Source organism: Anomaloglossus baeobatrachus, chromosome 3, assembly GCF_048569485.1.
Source record: "Anomaloglossus baeobatrachus isolate aAnoBae1 chromosome 3, aAnoBae1.hap1, whole genome shotgun sequence".
In the NCBI taxonomy this organism is placed as follows: Eukaryota; Metazoa; Chordata; class Amphibia; order Anura; family Aromobatidae; genus Anomaloglossus; species Anomaloglossus baeobatrachus.
In genome coordinates, this window is record NC_134355.1 from 461,694,649 (window position 1) to 461,708,888 (window position 14,240).

Genomic DNA, 14,240 nt, shown 5'->3' on the forward strand with positions numbered 1-14,240 from the left:
GAGTCCAGGTTGGTTCTGGGAGGTGCTGGTTACTCAGCTGTTCCATCTTCCGGGTAATTGCTCAGGCTTCTTTACTGAGCATGTTCCCCAGAACTCTGCCAGTTGTATTATTCTTTGGCTCTGCTGTATTGCCATAGTTTGTGTGTCTGCTGGTATTCTGATCTTGGTATTCTGACCCTGGACTTATATTGGACTTCTCTCTGCCTGCTCCCTATTCCTGTTGTGCCGCCCTGGCAAAACCAGGGTGTCACAGAGGTCTGCATCCATGTTTTTAGTGCAGATCTAACACTCCCTTGGGGAGGTTCCCACACAAACACACACCAGCCAATCAGGCCCCACTCACCCCCTCCCCAGGAAAATGGGAGGGGTAAAGAGGACCTTAGTAAGAGCAGAGCGGAGTGTGAGCTGAAGTCAGACTGCAGGAGGAGAGAAGTCTGGAAGCAGCCCCTGTGTGGGGCTGGGGAAAGTGGTAGTCAGGGCCTCAGGAATAGGCCTGCCGCTTGTGGGACCCGAAGTGGACCGGGAGAGGGTAGTGGGCCCCCCTGGTGCCAGCTGTTGGGACCCAGTCCGGACCAGTGTGCAAAGCAGACGCAGACCTCGGGCAGGAAAAGAGCACCTGAAGTACACACACGGGTGTGGGACCCGTCCTCACAGCAGCCGGCCGTGGGCACCAGTTACCGGCAACTTGGTTAATTCCTGGACTCGTGTTAGTTATTGCTTTATACTGTGAGTACTCCTGCACCACCCAGTCCAAGCCGAGGACTGCACCCGTCAGTCCCCAAACCACCACTCCCAATTGGGCGCCGGGACTACAACTCCCCTACCCGTGAAGGGGATCCCACCTTGCTGCCCCACACCATCAGTCCCGGCCACGGTCCCCAGAGGCAGCGGTGGTGCCACACCTTATCACCACAACCCACGGGTGGCGATACGGACAATTCCCCCTACCTAATCCCCCTTTTATTGTGGAGCCTGGGATCACAGACCGAGTCACGCCACCGGGATACCTGCAGAAGTGACCCCTTGGCCCGGATCTGAGTACCCCCCTATCCCTGGGCGACACACTGTCATACAGTGGGGAAAAGAAGTATTTAGTCAGCCACCAATTGTACAAGTTCTCCCACTTAAAAAGATGAGAAAGGCCTGTAATTGGCATCATAGGTAGACCACAACTATGAGAGACAAAATGAGAAAACAAATCCAGAAAATCACCTTGTCTGACTTTGCAAGATTTTATTTTCAAATTATGGTGGAAAATAAGTATTTAGTCACCTAAAAAAAAAATATTTCTGGCTCTCACAGATCTGTAACTTCTTTAAGAGGCTCCTCTGTTCTCCACTCATTACCTGTTTTAATGGCACCTGTTTGAACTTGTTATCAGTATAAAAGAGACCTGTCCACAACCTCAGTCACACTCCAAACTCCACTATGGCGAAGACCAAAGAGCTGTCTACACTGTGCGCAGAATTATTAGGCAAATGAGTATTTTGATCACATGATACTTTTTATACATGCTCTACACCAAGCTGTATAGGCTTGAGAGCCAACTACCAATTAAGTAAATCAGGTGATGTGCATCTCTGTAATGAGGAGGGGTGTGGTGTAATGACATAAACACCCTATATAAGGTGTGCTTAATTATTAGGCAACTTCCTTTCCTTTGGCAAAATGGGTCAGAAGAGAGATTTGACGGGCTCTGAAAAGTCCAAAATTGTGAGATGTCTTGCAGAGGGATGCAGCAGTCTTGAAATTGCCAAACTTTTGAACGTGATCACCAAACAATCAAGCGTTTCATGGCAAATAACCAACAGGGTCGCAAGAAGAGTGTTGGGCAAAAAAGCGCAAAATAACTGCCCATGAATTGAGGAAAATCAAGCGCGAAGCTGACAAGATGCCATTTGCCACCAGTTTGGCCATATTTGAGAGCTGCAACATTACTGGAGTATCAAAAAGCACAAGGTGTGCCGTACTTGGGGACATGGCAAGGTAAGGAAGGCTGAAAAACAACCACCATTGAACAAGAAACATAAGATAAAACGTCAAGACTGGGCCAAGAAATATCTTAAGACTGAGTTTTCAAAGGTTTTATGGACTGATGAAATGAGAGCGACTCTTGATGGGCCAGATGGATGGGCCAGAGGTTGGATCAGTAAAGGGCAGAGAGCTCCACTCCGACTCAGACGCCAGCAAGGTGGAGGTGGGGTACTGGTATGGGCTGGTATCATCAAAGATGAACTTGTGGGACCTTTTCTGGTTGAGGATGGAGTGAAGCTCAACTCCCAGACCTACTGCAAGTTTCTGGACGACAACTTCTTCAAGCAGTGGTATAGGAAGAAGTCGGTATCGTTCAAGAAAAACATGATTTTTATGCAGGACAATGCTCCATCACATGCATCCAACTACTCCACAGCGTGGCTGGCCAGTAAAGGTCTAAAAGATGAAAAAACAATGACATGGGCCCCTTATTCACCTTATCTGAACCTCATAGATAACCTGTGGTCCTTCATAAAATGTGAGATCTACAGGGAGGGAAAACAGTACACCTCTCAGAACAGTGTCTGGGAGGCTGTGGTGGCTGCTGCATGCAATGTTGATCGTAAACAGATCAAGCAACTGACAGAATCTATGGATGGTAGGCTGTTGAGTGTCATCATAAAGAAAGGTGGCTATATTGGTAACTAATTCTTTGGGGTTTTGTTTTTGCATGTCAGAAATGTTTATTTCTAAATTTTGTACAGTTATATTGGTTTACCTGGTTAAAATAAACAAATGAGATGGGAATATATTTGTTCTTTTTTAAGTTGCCTAATAATTCTGCACAGTAGTAGTTACCTGCACAAACAGTTATCCTCCTAAGATAGCCAAATCTAAAAAAAAAAAAAAAACACTCCAACTTCCAAAAATATTAAGCTTTGATATCTATGAGTATTTTGGGTTGATTGAGAACATAGTTGTTGATCAATAATAAAAAAATCCTCTAAAATAAAACTTGCCTAATAATTCTGCATGCGGTGTAAGGACACCAGAAATCAAATTGTAGCTCTGCACCAGGATGTGAAAACTGAATCTGCAAAAGGCAAGCAGCTTGGTGTGATGAAATCAACTGTGGGAGCAATAGTAAGAAAATAAAAGACATACAAGACCACTGATAATCTCCCTCGATCTGGGGCTCCACGCAAGATCAAAATGATCTCAAGAACGGTGAGCAAAAATTCCAGAACCACACGGGGTGACCTAGTGAATGACCTGCATAGAGCTGGGACAAAGGCTACCGTCAGTAACACACTACGCCGCCAGGGACTCAGATCCTGTAGTGCAAGACGTGTTCCCTTGATTAAGCCAGTACATGTCCGGGCCCGTCTGAAGTTTGCTAGAGAGCATTTGGATTATCCAGAAGAGTATTGGGAGAATGTCATATGGTCTGATGAAACCAAAGTAGAACTGTTTGGTAGAAACATAACTCATCGTATTTGGAGGAGACAGAATGCTGAGTTGCATCCAAAGAACACCATACTTACTGTTTCTCTGCAAAGGGACCAGGATGATTGATCCATGTACATGAAAGAATGTATGGGGCCATGTATTGTGAGATTTTTAGTGCAAACCTCCTTCCATCAACAAGGGCATTGAAGATGAAACGTGGCTAGGTCTTTCAGCATGATAATGATCCCAAGCACACTGCCAGGGCAACAAAGGAGTGGCTTCATAAGAAGCATATGAAGGTCCTGGAGTGGCCTAGCCAATCTCCAGATCTCAACCCCATTGAAAACCTTTGGAGGGAGTTGAAAGTCCATGTTGCCCAGCGAGAGGCCCAAAACATCACTTCTCTAGAGGAGATCTGCATGGAGGAATGGGTCAACATACCACCAAGAGTGTGTGCTAACCTTGTGAAGGCTTACAGAAAACGTTTGACCTCTGTCATTGCCAACAAAGGATATATAACAAAGTATTGAAATTAACTTTTGTTATTGACCAAATATGTCACGCTGGTCTTTCCAGCGAGACTCGTCCTAATTTAAACCGACATTTTTTTCCTTTTAGCATCTGAGGGGTTAATGCTTCTTTTGCAATTTTGCTTGGAGGCATTCCCTCAGGTGCTCTAAGTTACTAATTAGGCTGGGCCTTTAAAAGGTCCCAGCATCCTTCACACAGGGCTGGTTATTTTCTCTCGTCAGTTTACAGAGATAGCTTGTGTGTGTGTGGTCGAAATATATCCCAATTCCAGTAGCCTCCTGCAAACAAGGAGTAGTTTGCGGATGCGGTTGTAGTTTTGTTATTTCTATTTTATTTTTGGTGTTGTCCCCTGGAGGCATCACGCTGAACAGGTAGGGTGTTTCTAGGGTCAGAGTAGGAGCCAAGGACAGGTCGGAGGGTCACGCCTCACTACCTTCAAGAGTACCCGTGGCTTGAAGGCAAGTCAGGGAACCCTAGTGTACAGGGCAACAGTAGTCACCTGTCCCTGGGTAGCAGCCTAACCCGTGACAAAATACTTATTTTCCACCATATTTTCAATAAAATCTTGCAAAATCAGACAAGGTGATTTTCTAGATTTGCTTTCTCATTTTATCTCTCATAGTTGTGGTCTACCTATGATGTCAATTACAGGCCTCTCTCATCTTTTTAACTGGGAGAACTTGTACAATTGGTGGCTGACTAAATACTTTTTTTCCCCACTGTATATTCACATCTTTGACCCCAGACCGTTATCTGACCTCATCTTTGCTTGTTCCCTTTTACTACTACGTGCTCTTCTGGTATTGTGACCCTCAGATTGTGCCCTGACTACGTCCCTGTTTACCACATATGTTTATAAGTGACCACCTGTTACCAGACCCCCAGCTCTCCTGACTACCCTTCCATTCATGCGACCCCGTAAGGTATTGACAAGCGTTACAAATGTGGTTTTTTTGGGTGTGAAAGGAGGAAAAATGGCACACTATGGTGTGAATAGTGGATTTGAAATTCAGAGAAGGTCATAAGCAGCGTAGGGTGGTATGGGAAGATTAGTGAGGGGGGAATGGAGGCAGGGGGAACATTTTGATACAGTTTTCTAGACTTGAGTAAGCTTTTTGGGAAGAATTGTGAAGTCAAGTGGTAGATCTGAAATTGTATTGGCGGATTGCTAGTGTGCTCGTTAACCAGAGAAGAGGACTGACTGCAGTAGTCTAACTAGAATATAAATGGTCACTGGCATTTTGATTGTTTTGTCTGAAGAAGGTATGAATGTGGGAAATAATACCTATAAATCAGTTGTACACAATATGTGTTCTGCAATGCCATGCTGCCTGACTCCAAATCATCCGGTGATAGTCATGCATGTGTCTATCTAGAGGCTTCTTACTTGTATATTCCATGTCAGGGAGAAAAAGAGTGGTGATTGGGAAGAAGCAAGAATAGATGAGTTCTAATGGTGCACTGTGTTGTCATCTCTGCAATCCCAATACATTAGCAGAATGGGGGTCTTCTTACCCATGAGTGGAACTCCAATAAGTATTAAGCGGGCTTTACACGCTACAATATATCTAACGATGTGTCAGCGGGGTCACGTCGTAAGTGACGCATATCCGGCATCGTTAGTGATATTGTAGTATGTCAAACCTACGTGCGATTGAATGAATAAACGTTGATCGCATACACGTCGTTCAAAACCTAAAAATTGAACGTCGGGTTGTTCAATGTTCCCGAGGCAGCACACATCGCAGTGTGTCACACCCCGGGAACAATAAACTGCAGCTTACCTGCGTCCCGTGGCTCCCGCCAGCTATGCGGAAGGAAGGAGGTGGGTGGGATGTTTACATCCCACTCATCTCCGCCCCTCCGCTTCTATTGGCCGGCTGCCGTGTGACGTCGCTGTGACGCCGAACGTCCCTCCCACTCCAGGAAGTGGATGTTCGCCGCCCACATCGAGGTTGTATGGTAGGTAAGTACGTGTGACGGCAATTAATCATTTGTGCGACACGGTCAACAAATTGAACGTGCCGCACATACGATGGGGGCGTGTCACATCGCATACGATATCGTATGCTTAATTGTAAGGTGTAAAGCAGGCTTTAGACTATGCTTGTTTTCATCTCTCGGTATTGTAATTTTACAGAAGTAGTAAAATAATTTATAATATAAATTACTATAGAGAGCCTCATACATGCATAATCATTTCTCTTCTTCACTAAGAATGGGAGAGAAGCGGGCAGCTGTTCTACGTCCGGTTGAGGATCCTCATGTGGAATTAGCACAGAACATACATTTATGACATATCTTTTCAATAGGCCACAAATATCTCAGATTGTAAACACTCTTTTATTGAGGCACTTGGGACTATTTTACTTTGACAGTGAAGTCCTCAGATCAGAAAAGGTGCATTTAAAGTGGTCCAGCACATTGATGCCAGCCTGTAATATATATGACTACTCCCCACTAAGATTTTCCTTAAAGAAAAGGTTTGGTAAACTACACTACAATGTTCTCACATGCTGTCATTGGCAGACACTAAGAGCAAAGACCCCTGTGCAAGAATTGTGTATGCCCGCACCCACCAGCACCCATTGGCGGGATTCCTCAGAGCCATATCTTTACAGTAACAGCAATGGATGGTAAGCTATTTCCCCAGACTTTAAAATTGAAACTGCTCAAAGAGTTTTACACCAGAATTCTGGAGTAACACTTTAAGGTAGGGGCCCCATAGTGTTTTATTTCTCTACAGCACAACATCAGATAACATTAAGCATTACACAGTGACATTAAAATCTGAATGCTATCTGTGCCAAGATCCATAGAGTGAGAGAGTAAGGGTACCTTCACACTTAGCGATGCAGCAGCGATCCGACCAGCGATCTGACCTGGTCAGGATCGCTGCTGCATCGCTACATGGTCGCTGGTGAGCTGTCAAACAGGCAGATCTCACCAGCGACCAGTGAACAGCCCCCAGCCAGCAGCGACGTGCAAGCGACGCTGCGCTTGCACGGAGCTGCCGTCTGGAAGCTGCGGAGACTGGTAACTAAGGTAAACATCGGGTATGGTTACCCGATGTTTACATTAGTTACCAGCGCACAGCTGTGTGTGCAGGGAGCAGGGAGTCGCGCACACTGAGCGCTGGCTCCTTGCTCTCCTACCATAGCTACAGTACACATCGGGTTAATTAACCCGATGTGTAATGCAGCTACATGTTCAGAGAGCAGGGAGCCGCGCACACTGCTTAGCGCTGGCTCCTTGCTCTCCTAGCTGCTGTACACATCGGGTTAATTAACCCGATGTGTACAGCAGCTACATGTGCAGAGAGCCGGAGCCGGCAGCACAGGCAGCGTGAGAGCTGCAGAGGCTGGTAACTAAGGTAAATATCGGGTAACCACCTTGGTTACCCGATGTTTATCTTGGTTACAAGCTTACCTCAGCTGTCAGACGCCGGCTCCTGCTCCCTGTTCGCTTCATTTGTCGCTCTCTCGCTGTCACACACAGCGATCTGTGTGTCACAGCGGGAGAGCGGCTTTGAAGAAAACGAACCAGGGCTGTGTGTAAGGGGTGCTTCACACACAGCGAGCTCGCTGCCGAGATCGCTGCTGAGTCACGCTTTTTGTGACGCAGCAGTGACCTCATTAGCGATCTCGCTGTGTGTGACAATGAGCAGCGATCTGGCCCCTGCTGCGAGATCGCTGCTCGTTACACACAGCCCTGGTTCGTTTTCTTCAAAGCCGCTCTCCCGCTGTGACACACAGATCGCTGTGTGTGACAGCGAGAGAGCGACAAATGAAGCGAACAGGGAGCAGGAGCCGGCGTCTGACAGCTGAGGTAAGCTTGTAACCAAGATAAACATCGGGTAACCAAGGTGGTTACCCGATATTTACCTTAGTTACCAGCCTCTGCAGCTCTCACGCTGCCTGTGCTGCCGGCTCCGGCTCTCTGCACATGTAGCTGCTGTACACATCGGGTTAATTAACCCGATGTGTACAGCAGCTAGGAGAGCAAGGAGCCAGCGCTAAGCAGTGTGCGCGGCTCCCTGCTCTCTGAACATGTAGCTGCATTACACATCGGGTTAATTAACCCGATGTGTACTGTAGCTATGGTAGGAGAGCAAGGAGCCAGCGCTCAGTGTGCGCGACTCCCTGCTCCCTGCACACACAGCTGTGCGCTGGTAACTAATGTAAACATCGGGTAACCATACCCGATGTTTACCTTAGTTACCAGTCTCCGCAGCTTCCAGACGGCAGCTCCGTGCAAGCGCAGCGTCGCTTGCACGTCGCTGCTGGCTGGGGGCTGTTCACTGGTCGCTGGTGAGATCTGCCTGTTTGACAGCTCACCAGCGACCATGTAGCGATGCAGCAGCGATCCTGACCAGGTCAGATCGCTGGTCGGATCGCTGCTGCATCGCTAAGTGTGAAGGTACCCTAACGAGCAGCGATCTCGCAGCAGGGGCCAGATCGCTGCTCATTGTCACACACAGCGAGATCGCTAATGAGGTCACTGCTGCGTCACAAAAAGCGTGACTCAGCAGCGATCTCGGCAGCGAGCTCGCTGTGTGTGAAGCACCCCTAAGATGCTCCTTGTTATTGTTCACCACCTTCGCTAATGCATAAGGCACTGAACAAGGGATTCCAATTTAATAATTCAGATTTCACAGTGTGTTATTTAAACTCCTTCAAGCAGTAGGCGTTAGTGAGGAGTTAATAGAATTGTTCTCAAGTGAGGACAGGCTCTTTAATTTTACTTATACATATTGGGGGAGATTAATAAAAACTAAAGCACCGTAATTCTTGCATAACTTGCGAAACAAAGAAACTGTCCTTCATGACTGGCACCATATTTATTATGTGTTTTCAATGCTTTCTGGGCATTGCCAGATAAAGACAGGCGGCTTCAATGAAAGTGTTATGTTTTAGCTGAAAGCTAGTATGGCCAAATATGCAACATTGGAAAAAAATGTGCCAAAATTCGGGAGCTGGTCATGGATTGAGGATAGCTACTAGCCAGGAATTGAGCCACAGCTCCTCCATCAACTTATTTTCCTCTAAGGTTGTCTATTTCATCACTTGCTTATCAAAGGAACCTGTTAATTTTGGTGAAATTGACCGGTCATACAATGTGTATAGTGGGCTTTACACGCTACAATATCATTGCCGATATCGCTAGCGTGCGTACCCGCCCCCATCTTTTGTGCGACACGGGCATATCGCTGCCCGTCGCGCACAAAATCGCGCACCCCCCGTCACACAGACTTACCTGCTCTGCGACGTCGCTCTGGCCGTCTATCCGCCTCCTTTCTAAGGGACGGGTCGTGCGGCATCACAGCGACGGCACAAGGCAGTCGGCCAATAGAAGCGGAGGGGCGGAGATGAGCGGGACGTAAACATCCCGCCCACCTTCTTCCTTCCGCATAGCCGGGGGACGCAGGTAAGGAGATGTTCCTCGCTCCTGCGGTGTCACACACAACGATGTGTGCTGCCGCAGGAATGAGGAACAACATCGCTAATGAGTGTTAAACGATTTTTGGTTTTAGGACGACCTGTCCACGGCAAACGATTGTGGCCTCTTTTGCGATCGTTTTAGGTCACACAAAAGTGTCACACGCTGCGATATCGTTAATGACGCCGGATGTGCGTCACCAACGGCGTGACCCTGACGATAAAACATTAACGATATCGTAGTGTGTAAAGCGCCCTTATGTGTCACGCAGCGTGCATGACGATCACATTCAGACAAAACAATGGACTGACACACAAAAAACATCTAAACAAGACCATAGACAAAGAGGGAAAACCGGGGGGCACAATAACAATGGTGGGCCCTAACACTAATGAGAGGGAAGGTGCACTAGCTTGCAACTGTCACCTGCACTCCTAACCAGTCGCTATACAGGTTCTGCTTCAGAAAATAACCGGCACCTGAACTACATTGCAGCAGGTATATATGGGAGTTGGGAGTGGATACCAACCGGAAACACCTGAGGAGGAATAATGAGGAGGCTGCGGGTCAGCAGAAACCGACATTAACCACTTCAGAACCAAACAGAAAGGATACTAGATTTAATATAGAGAATCTCCCGTAGCAACAAGGGAAAAAGACCAAAGAATGTCACAGGTCTCAAAGTAACAAGAGACGGTCGTGACAGTATGGGTGTCTTTTCAATGGTCAATATCAGAGAAAATAAGAACGGCAATTGGATTTCAACTGGCAGATCCTTTTGTTTTCAGGCACACAACACAACTTGATGTTCGACGTGTCTGGCAGCGGTGAAATGCCTTCTAACCACTGAGAACATGTGTTGGAAGAGATAGCTGTCGACTGAATGGATCTAATATATATATATATATATATATATATATATGAAGAAGCAAGATTTAACGTAAAAATCCAGCCTGTCTGTTTTGTGTTTCACCTAATGGAAGGTGGTCACCAAAATTCTCATTTCTAGATTCATTAAATTCAACAGTGTGGCAGATAATCAGTAATAGTGCCTTATATTCATATTAAGGTTTGCTCTCTGCAGATGTTGCAGTAACCCATGTATTACACTGAAACAACTGCATTGCATAACCTGGAGAATATGGAATCCACATGTTGGCCACACTATTCTAAACAATCTTTGACCCCTAGGTATTTCTTTCAAAAGAGCTTCCTCTACTTAATATGTTCTTTTTCATATTTAAATACAGTAAAATAATAATAGAACTCAAGTGCTTTTTATAGTCTTATTAAGGTGTACTTATCAAATGGAAATTTTAATTATTAAACATGAGCTACCAATACATTTTTCAGAATCATTTTTGGAATACTTACAGAGTTAAGATCAATTGTAATCTTTGCAACAGCTGCTCGGGTTCTGGTTGCCTGCGTTCCTTCTGTACCTGCATTTTTCATGCCACTCTTGAAATCCTTAAAGAGAATTAATGTTGGGCTACAGGGCTGAGTAGGGCAAAGGTATGAAATTCAATTATGATAAAAATGTAAGGTATTGAAAAAGTCTTTGTACGATGTGCATGAAAGCTATTTTCCTGACTAAATAGGTCAAGGGTAATAAATATTAACCGGAAGCCTCTGTAATAACCTTTCCTATGGTTATCTAAAGCACAATTTATTAAGAACAAAGATGCTGGTATATTATTCACACTTCGTTGATGATAAAAGTGGATGTCATAGCCAGTGGCGTACCGTTAATAGAGGCAGACCACGCCACTGCTACGGGGCCCGTGAGCTGGAGGCAGGAGGGGGGGCCCGCAGCTGACAGCCCAGGCCCCTCCTCTTTGATCCCTCAGCTCACAGGGCCCCAGGGGGCGGGACCGCCATCAGGGCAATGAGAGCTGCCCTCTCTCCTACTCTGCACTGATTTATGTGATCGGTGCAGAACAGGAAATGTACTATGCAGGCTGCGGTGAAGGACCTGTCATCTAACTAATCATGTGCCTGATCACATGACCAGTGAACATGCAGGTTCTGTCGCTGTTCAGCTGCTGCAGCCTCCGTGCAGGTCCCCGTGGTTTCTCTCCTGCTCTTCACTGATCAGAAACTGCAAGATGAGGTAATGTACAGTGTGTGTAACTGTGCATGTAGTCTCTCTGGATGTCTCTGTCTCTTTCCCTGCCATACTGTCTCTTTCCCTGCCAGTCTGTCTCATTCCCTGCTAGAATGTCTCTTTCCCTGCTAAAATGTCTCTTTCCCTGCTAAAATGTCTCTTTCCCTGTCAGCCTGTCTCTTTCCCTGCCAGATTGTCTCTTTCCCTGCCGAATGTCTCTTTCCCTGTCAGTCTGTCTCTTTCCCTGCTAGAATGTCTCTTTCCCTGCCAGTCTGTCTCTTTCCCTGCCAGTCTGTCTCTTTCCCTGCCAGTCTGTCTCTTTCCCTGCCAGTCTGTCTCTTTCATTGTCTGTCTCTTTCAGTCTCTTTCCCTGTCTCTCTCTCTCTCTTTCTGTCTCTCTCTATCTGTCTCTCCACCAATATCATATTACCTTACACACAAGCTTCTTACACTAAGAATGTCCTTCATTGCCTATCACAGCTGCTATTAATGACCTCACCTCCCAGCTCCATTGACTTTAACACTAGAAGTCCCAGAAATTTTGAGCTCCCCCCCTGAAGTCCCGAAAGAGGGTCAAATGACCCTTAGTCCAAACTGAATATAACTAACTAGAAACTAAATGGCTAAACTCAATGGTAAACAAAAACCTCCTGTGGTGCGACAGTAATGGCCTTAATTACAGAAAAAAAGACGGTGATTATAGGATGTTAGCTAAAATCCTTCAGGTCATTCGACCCGTCTCTGGGTTCCAAAGGTAGAAATGTTAAATGACCCCTCTCTGGGACTTCTAGTGTTAATGTAAGGATTTTTTTTGGTGAATAACTGTAAAGCGCGTGGTTAAATTTTCCCCTCAAAAAAAAGTCTATGACGTTCCCTGAGTCACATGAGGTGTCTGTACAAAATATCGTGATTGTAAATGAGATGGTGCGGATTCTTATAGCGGACACACATACAGTATGTATATATATATATATATATAATATTTAAAGCTGAATGTGTGCATGTATGTGTGTGTGTGTATGTGTGTGTGTGTATGTCTGGGATTAGCATCTGCACCGTTGCAGCTAAAGCCACAAAATTTTGCACACTCACACTTCTGGACCCCGAGAGCGTCATAGGCTATGTTTTGAGGGGAAATATTAACCCCGCGCTTTACAGTTATTCACCAAAAAACCTGCTTCCATTAAAGCGAATGGAGCTGGGAGCCACAGTGCAGCCATAACTTCAGAAGATGCACAGCCATGCCCTTATATGGAATGTTGCCATGTCACAATGCAGCCAGGGAAAGAGACAGATACAGACAGGGAAAGAGGCAGACACAGACAGGGAAAGAAACAGACATAGACAGGGTAAGAGACAGACACAAAGAGACAGACACAGACAAAGAGACAGACTGACAGAAAAACAGACAGACAGGGAAAGAAAGGGAAACAGACAGACAGGGAAAGAAAGGGAAAGAGACAAAGACAGGTAAAGAGACAGACACAGGGAAAGAGACAGAGGGAAAGAGGGAAAGAGACAGACAGGGAAAGAGACAGACAGGGAAAGTGACAGAGATAGATAGACAGACAAGGAAAGAGATAGATAGACAGACCGGGAAAGATTGAGACAGACGGAGAAAGAGACAGTCAGAGACAGACAGGGAAAGAGACAGACAGACAAAGAGATAGAGAGAGAGACAGAGAGATATATACAGAGGGGGAGACAGACATTATAATTACATTTATATCTATTTGTTTTGTGTTTTTTGTGTGCAGAATACATTTTTGTTAATACATTCTATTTTGTTAACAGCCGTTATTAACCCGGGCGAAGCCGGGTAGTACAGCCAGTATATATATATATATATATATATATATATATATATATATGATATATACAGCTTTATACATTAGATATACAGTACAGACCAAACGTTTGGACACACCTCCTCATTCAAAGATTTTTCTTTATTTTCATGACTCTAAAAATTGTAGATTCACATTGAAGGCATCAAAACTATGAATTAAAACATGTGGAATGAAATACTTTGGCATTCTCTTGATGAGCTTTAAGAGGTAGTCACCGGAAATGGTCTTCCAACAGTCTTGAAGGAGTTCCCAGAGATGCTTAGCACTTGTTGGCCCTTTTGCCTTCACCTTGCGGTCCAGCTCACCCCAAACCATCTCAATTGGGTTCAGGTCTGGTGATTGTGGAGGCCAGGTCATCTGGCGTAGCACCCCATCACTCTCCTTCTTAGTCAAATAGACCTTACACAGCCTGGAGGTGTGTTTGGGGTCATTGTCCTGTTGAAAAATATATGATGGTCCAACTAAACGCAAACCGGATGAAATAGCATGCCGCTGCAAGATGCTGTGGTAGCCATGCTGGTTCTGTATGCCTTCAATTTTTAATAAATCCCAAACAGTGTCACCAGCAAAGAACCCTACACCATCAACCCTCCTCCTCCATGCTTCACGGTGGAAACCAGGCATGTAGAGTCAATCCGTTCACCTTTTCTACAAAGACACGGTGGTTGGATCCAAAAATCTCAAATTTGGACTCATCAGACCAAAGCACAGATTTCCAGTGGTCTAATGTCCATTCCTTGTGTTCTTTAGCCCAAACAAGGATCTTCTGCTTGTTGCCTGTCCTTAGCAGTGGTTTCCAAGCAGCTATTTTACTATGACGGCCTGCTGCACAAAGTTTCCTCTTAACAGTTGTTCTAGAGATGAGCAGGTGTGTCCAAACTTTTGGTCTG